At 37.5% G+C, this 7,248-nt stretch overlaps 1 long non-coding RNA gene across 1 annotated transcript; it reads right to left on the reverse strand.

Annotated features, from left to right (window-relative positions):
* Window positions 1-243: 243 nt before the first annotated feature.
* LOC117666152 (uncharacterized) lies at window positions 244-2,830 on the reverse strand. The gene is made up of 3 exons (XR_004591656.3): window positions 2,432-2,830; window positions 2,170-2,219; window positions 244-1,051 (listed from the first exon to the last, which is right to left on the reverse strand). It is a non-coding gene; the product is annotated as an uncharacterized LOC117666152 (long non-coding RNA).
* Between the last annotated feature and the right edge of the window lie 4,418 nt (window positions 2,831-7,248).

The raw sequence follows: 7,248 nt of genomic DNA on the forward strand, positions 1-7,248 counted from the left end.
TGCAGCCTCAACATTTTGCTTTTACATAATAATATATACTAGCCATTTCTATAACAACAAACATTTAATCAGCAAAACCCAAAGTCGAAGTTTTAGTTTTCCCCACCCCAATCACAAAATCCAGAAGCAGAGACAAAGTGATTTTGATTCTGTGTCAATATTATGCACTGGCCAAATGCATAAGAAGTCTTTAGGACTTCTATTAGAATGTCCATCACTTGGAAATTGTTAGCTTCTAGATCAGGTTCTAGCTGTGGAAGAGAGCAGCGATTTCTGATGGAGAACAAAACTCAAAATACATTTGCCCAAGGATGCGGTTTATTCAGACTTTTTTGTATTTGGGTAAGCTTTAAGAAGCAAAAACCACATGGTATCATCAAGTAAAATTCTTTTCTTTGCTGTTTACATGTAAGTGCAGGGTTTTGAGCTGTCCATGAATCAAGTAGATTCTTGATGACTCCACATTCTGTAAATAGTTTGCATAGGCTCATTTCAAAATTACAAATAGATTACTTTCATCCCAAACAACCCTATTCTATTTCTCACATGAGTTAAACACTGAATAGCCTAAGTAGATAATTTCATAGCTGCTGCCTTACAATTCATTCTGGACCAGGATAAAACAGATATAGTAATGAAAGTTAATGAAAGAAGTTCCTATTAAAAAATAACAGTAGTAAGCTTAGCCTAATGTAAATCATGATTATTAGGAAATAAGTTTCACTTACTGGATTATAGTGGATGTCATTCACATATTCAATGAAACATGGTATAATTTAATTAAAACTAACAAAAATTATTGATTGCTAAAATTTGTATATCTTATATATATTTCATTACTAAAATACATATTTAGCCATTGATTAAATTTTATTAATGATCATGAGATTATATTTAACAACCATTAGGTCATGTAGAAATTAATGCATTTTTCTGGGGCTCACATTTTCAAGGACTGTATGTATCTGCAAATACTGTGCACACCGGTGGAAACAATATTGTGCTAGATGGACCAATAACTGCATCCTATGGAAAGCAGCTTCTTGGACTCCTAAGAATAAAGATAGGAGACAGAAGATATACAGTGATCATATAATTTTAAATAAGTGAGTAGATCTCATTTTTCTTTGCTCCACTATACAAAAACTATTGTGCCAGCCCAGCAAAGGCATCTATGTTTTCCAATATAGTCGCTAAGCAGTAGAAACCAATGTTGTATTGGTAGGCCTGGACTTGGAACATTCGTTTAGTGACCGAAGTTATAACAACATGCAAATAGTGACTTATGACCATTTTTCACACCTACGATGGTTGCAGAATTCCCTTGGTCATGTGATCAAAATTCAGATGCTTGGCAACTGTATTTATGATGGTTGCAGTATCCCAGGGTCATGTGATCATCTTTTGTGACCTTCTCACAAGCAAGGTCAAAGGGGAAGTCAGATTCTGTGTTACTAACTTAATAACTGAAGGGATTCAGTTCATAAGAAGCATCCTAGAATGAGGCAAATTTCACTTAACAACTGTCTCACTTAGGAATGGAAATTTTGGGCTCAGTTGTGATTGTAAGTCAAAGACTGCCTGTATAGTGGTTAAAGGTTGGGGCATGACTGGAAACACTCAATCCAGGTTCATGTTTACCCTCAACCATGGAAACTGCTTCTATGGTCTAGCCCAGTGTTTCTCAACCTCGGTGACTTTAAGTTGCATGGGCTTCCAACTCACAGAATTCTCTAGCCACCTAATACTGGTTTAGCCAAAATCTTAGACTCCACTATTCTGTATTGGTTGGTCTCCAATCAACTCTTCCTCTGGATTTCAGGAGAAAACGAAAGGTCTGGAATTTACCCACTGCTCTGCTGCAGAGGTAGTATTCAGCAGGTTCTGACCAGTTCTGGAGAACCGGTAGCGGAAACTTTGAGTCGTTCGGAGAACCGGTATATATCACCTCTGACTGGCCCTGCCCCCATCTATTCTCTGCCACCTGAGTCCCAGCTGATCGGGAAGAAATGGGGATTTTGCAGTAACCTTCCCCTGGATTGGGGTGGGAATGGATATTTTACAGTATCCTTCCCCTGCCATGCCCACAAAGCCACACCCACCAAGCCATGCCACTCCCACCAAGCCACACACTCACAGAACCGGTAGTAAAAAAAATTTGAAACCCACCACTGCTCTGCTGCAAGGGTTTTAAATGGAATTATGACCCAGGAAGCAATCTGTTCAGAGGAGAAAAGAGGAATAAATCCAAGGCTCACAGCAGCTCAATTCTTTTAAGGCTAATAAGATGGATTTAAATTTTGGAGAGAAAAAAATAAAAGTATCTGAAAATGTATCTAAATACAGTTGTAACTGAAACTTCTGAAAACAGTCTTGTGTTTGCAAAACTCAGATTAGAAGTTTCACTGTTGTGTGTCATTGCAAAAAATACCTTTGCTTGGTAGATGGAAGGACCTGGAGAAAGGCCTCTGAAAATGAACTTCTTCAGATTTCTATGTAGAAAGAGATTATATAATTGTAATACATTAAATTAGCACCATTAGATTAAATAATAATACAGACCGCAATAAATAGTTTGCATTATACAAAATTCTTTTCAGGGAGATCTAGAAACATAGATGCCTTTCAAAGGGGATTAGACAACTCATAGAAGACAAATTAGCAATGACTGCCCATGGTTATTTATTTAATTGGTTTATTTATTGGGGCCATCTGCTGCTGATGCAACTTTATGCAGCATACAATGATACATAATTGAATCTCAGTTGTTGGGGAGAAATAACAGGAAAGAACTACTCCCTACATGACTTTCCAAAGAAATAAATTGGCCACTCTGGGAAAAGTTCCAGGACTTTAGTCTGATCCTAAAGAGTTAGTTGTTATTTTATTTATTTATTCATATTATATTTATATAGCTTTATATAGCTTCCTGTTCTTGCCACCATTATTTCTTCAACTGAAGTATATAGAACAAATTTTGAAACTCACTTTCTCCCTCATGTTTTTAGACTTTGGTTTAGTTACGTAGTTGTTGTTTGTTTAGTTGTTGATTGCAGACACAGGATCTATTACCAGCAGGCATTTCCAAATTTAATTGAATTCAGCAGAAGAGAGATGAGACTCTGATGTATGTTTTCTTTTTCTCTCTCTCTCATTAACATCTTGTTAAGACCATTTTTGGCCAAATATTATTTCTGCTGCACTCTAACATGACTTTAAACATTGAAATGGAATTTACAAAGCCAAAACAAACCTCTACTCCTATTTTTTTTCCTGTTTACATATAAATATCCCATTATGTGATTAAACTGTTTTGTGACCCAGGAATGTGAAACAGTTATATTCACAGCAGGGGGCAGTGCTATATGCACATTGCTAGTTTAACTGTATCAGACATTTTAGTCACAAGGATTCTTAAAGGCCAAATGTAGAAACCGAAAATAGATAAATCATTCCATTTTCACTGGATCAGAGATGGTAGGTGCCTTTTAACTTGCAGCAGTGAGAACAGCTGCGCTTTTAAATCAAAGTTGATCTCAAGAAGCAAATCGCACTTCATCCGCTAAAATATTTTACATATATTTATAAGAATGACCTCTCCCGAAGTGATGGTAGCTTCTCATATGCAACAGAAACTGTCAGTTAACATAAGACACTGTGTTCATCTATGCTGGAAAAATCCCCATCACAAAGCAGGGAGCTACAGCCTTTCACTGCTTGCAAACACCCCTTAAAACTAATGATGAAGGACTGCAGCACAAAAGTAGTTATGTAATGAAATCCGGCACATGGTTGTAACTGGGATGTCTAGGATGCTTTGAGGGTTTAAAGCACAGTGGCTGAGGAATTCTGGGAGTTGGAAGTCCACACATCTTAAAATATGACAAAACACTGGTTTAGATTTTCTGAAAACAAGATCCCTTGAGTTTTGAAAGAAAAAACAGTTTAACAGGCCTATTTTATATATGGAACTTTAAAAAAACTCAAATAGCAATCCTATTACATAAAGATATAATGAACCACTCTAAACAATTTTAGTCATCACACTGGAAAACAATGGGGAGATCTGGAAAAGTTGCAAAACAAAAAATAATTACAGGGCTAGAGCAGATCTATATGAAGAAATGTATACATGGGCTGAAGGGCAATAGTCATCCATTGTTTCATAGTACCTGATATTTGTGGTTTATTTTGTCTTTGGTTCAGGATGGAGTATACAAAGACCAAAATGAGTAGCTATTGATAGTCTGATCCTCCTTGTTTTGTTCAACTCTCTTTTAAGCCATCTAAACTGGTGGCCATCTAATCACATCTAATGGCACCAATTATACTTTAGCTAGCCATTGTGTAAATAATTGTTTTCTGAATTTAGTTTTGAAATGAATGTCTAACCAAGGTCCCTAAACTTTTCAGCTCATTGACATCTTTATGAAGTTTCAGATTGCTTGTCTACCCCAATTATGAAAATAATTTAATAAATACTACATTAATTATTAGTACTATGAATAAGAGTAAGTAATAATAACTGTGTGACCATCAATAATAATGAGTAGTCACATCAACTCTTGTACATACTGTAATGACCACTTTGAGGAATCCTGGTCTAATCATGATTGATGAGATTTATATGACCTTTTTTCCCAAGAATTCAAGACAGCTCATGACAGTGGTTCTTAACCTGTGGTCTACGGTTGAGGGTGGGTGCACGGTCATCACAGGGAGTCTGCAAAGGCTTAAATTGATTTAAATCTTAAGTCTTGGTGGTCCGTGGCCATGGTCAGTGGCACAAAATGTATTTAAAGGGGGTCAATGGTGAAGAAAAGGTTGAGACTCGTTGGCTCATGGCATTTCCCTTCCTTTAGCTCTACAACAGTAACCTTGTAGGCAAAGGCTTCTTTCAGACTAACCTCCTTCTCCCACACACATACACATTATACCTTTATAAGGAAGTAATGCAGATATACTCCAGCTCCAGACACCTTTCCCCTTGAAATTTTAAAGCAGCTTTGTCAGTGTTTGATATTAAACACCATAGTATAGTGTTTACTGGATGTTTATAGATTTACAGATTCACAGATCTAATCCATGCATTGCTTTGCTGACTGTTATATTGCTTTACTGAGACCATAAGTAAAAAACCAATTATGTTGGTTTCCTGACATAACTGTATTGTTCAGAGTGCCTCAGCAATGCTAGAGAGTAGATTACGTCTCTTGCAATATTTCTGGGAAAATATAGAAGAACTAACTGAAGGACCTATTTAACCAGCATAATTAGCTGTGAGACATGGCAGCACTTGAAGACTTTGATTAAACAGGTTTGGTCCTGGTTAGCATTTAGATGCAAGGTTACATGGAAATATCAGGGTTTTAGGCTAGAATGGGAAGTCAAACAGCATATGGGGAAAAGGCAATGACTTTTTATGTACTGTTGCCAAAAATGTGTCCATGAAATTATAGTGTTAAGCTCAACATTAAGGAGACTACCTTATTAATTAGCCTTTCAAAAAGCACCAGGGCAGCCTTCCTTTTCCATCATAATCCATGACTTGTTTCAAACAAATGAAAGTAAAGAGTAATTAGAGCCTCGGTGGTGCAGCGGATTAAAGTGCTGTTAAGTGCTAGCACTTAGCTGCCAGCTGCCTGCAATTAGTGCAAGTTCGAATCTCACCAGGCTTAAGGTTGACTCAGCCTTCCATCCTTTCGAGGTAGGTAAATTGAGGACCCAGATTGTGGGGGCAATAAGCCAACTTTGTATAGAGCAACACCGCTTAGCGGGGGCCGAAAGCCCTAATAAGCAGGTATATACAAAAAAGTAGGCAGGCTATTGCTATAATGCATTGTAAGCCGCCCTGAGTCTACGGAGAAGGATGGCATATAAATTGGACTAATAAAAAATAAAGTAATTACAAATGAGATGGGAAGTTGCACTTAATCAAAATTAAAAACAAACATTTTTCAGGTCCTTCTCCTGACTTAAAAAAAAAGAGAAATGGTAAACTTTAGGTACAGTACAGATATACTCTTCTCCTGGTCTGACAGAGATCTTCACAGATGGAGAAAATGTTGGTTACAGTGCAGTTTCTTATGCTATGCTTTTTGCTTTTTTTTGCTTTTTTAATTTATATACCGCCCTTCTCCAGAAACTCAGGGCGGCTTACAATGCGTTAAGCAATAGCCTTCATACTTTTGTATATTTATACAAAGTCAGCTTATTGCCCCCAGAATCTGGGTCCTCATTTCACCTACCTTTGAAAGGATGGAAGTAAGTCAACCTTGAGCCTGGTGAGGTTTGAACTTGCAGTAATTGCAAGCAGCAGATGTTAATAACAGTGCTTTAGTCCACTGTACTTCAGGCTCTTAATCTAACCATCTAAATCTAACTATTTTAATTATGGTTAGTTTATAACAAGCCAAACTATGGACTCGGCAGCAAGATTGCTGAAATAGATACTTCCTTAGTTTAGTTGATGTCATGCTAAATCAGCCTTCCAAAATCTAGCACACTTGAAGATGACTGGACTTCAAGTGCCACAATTTTGAAGTTTGAAAACGACTGATCAAGCATATGGTCTTCCAGATGTAGTTAGATTGCTACTCTCAGAACTCATCACTAGCAGCACTCTTGTGCCGATGGGAACTTTTGGTAGTTGGAATCCCAATGTATCTAGAAGGCACCAGGTTGGGAAAGACTGCATTAAGTTGTGACTGGAATGGGAGGATTACTTTTTAAAGTAGAGTAGAGTAGAGGCAAAGGAAGTGGAAATGTCCAAGGCCACCTAAGTTTATTTCATCATGCTAAATAAGGGAAAGGCATTATTTTTCTCTTCAGAGTCACAATCCTATAGGAATAATTTTTTGGGACAGCATTGCATGTCAATGGGGTTGGGCTGAAGAAAGCAGTCGGTGAGGCCATAGTCAAAATGACCGAATAGCAATATCACTTAGACTTATATACTGCTTCACAGTGCTTTACAGCCCTCTCTAAACAGTTTACAGAATCAACATATTGCCCCCAACAATCTGGATCCTCATTTTACCAACCTCGGAAGGATGGAAGGATGAGTCAACTTTGAGCCTGCTGAGATTCAAACTGCCAAATTGCAGGCAGCCGGGAGTCAGCAGAAGTAGCCTGCGGTACTGCATTTTAACCACTGTGCCACCATGGCTCTTATGCCCTATGTCTCTATGACCTCTTTATCTGGTAATGTACAGATTTCTTCAATTCAAATTTCAGTGCAGGGAATTT

The sequence above is a fragment of the Pantherophis guttatus genome, chromosome 1 (genome assembly GCF_059756535.1).
Source record: "Pantherophis guttatus breed Tessera chromosome 1, ASM5975653v1, whole genome shotgun sequence".
Taxonomy (NCBI): Eukaryota; Metazoa; Chordata; class Lepidosauria; order Squamata; family Colubridae; genus Pantherophis; species Pantherophis guttatus.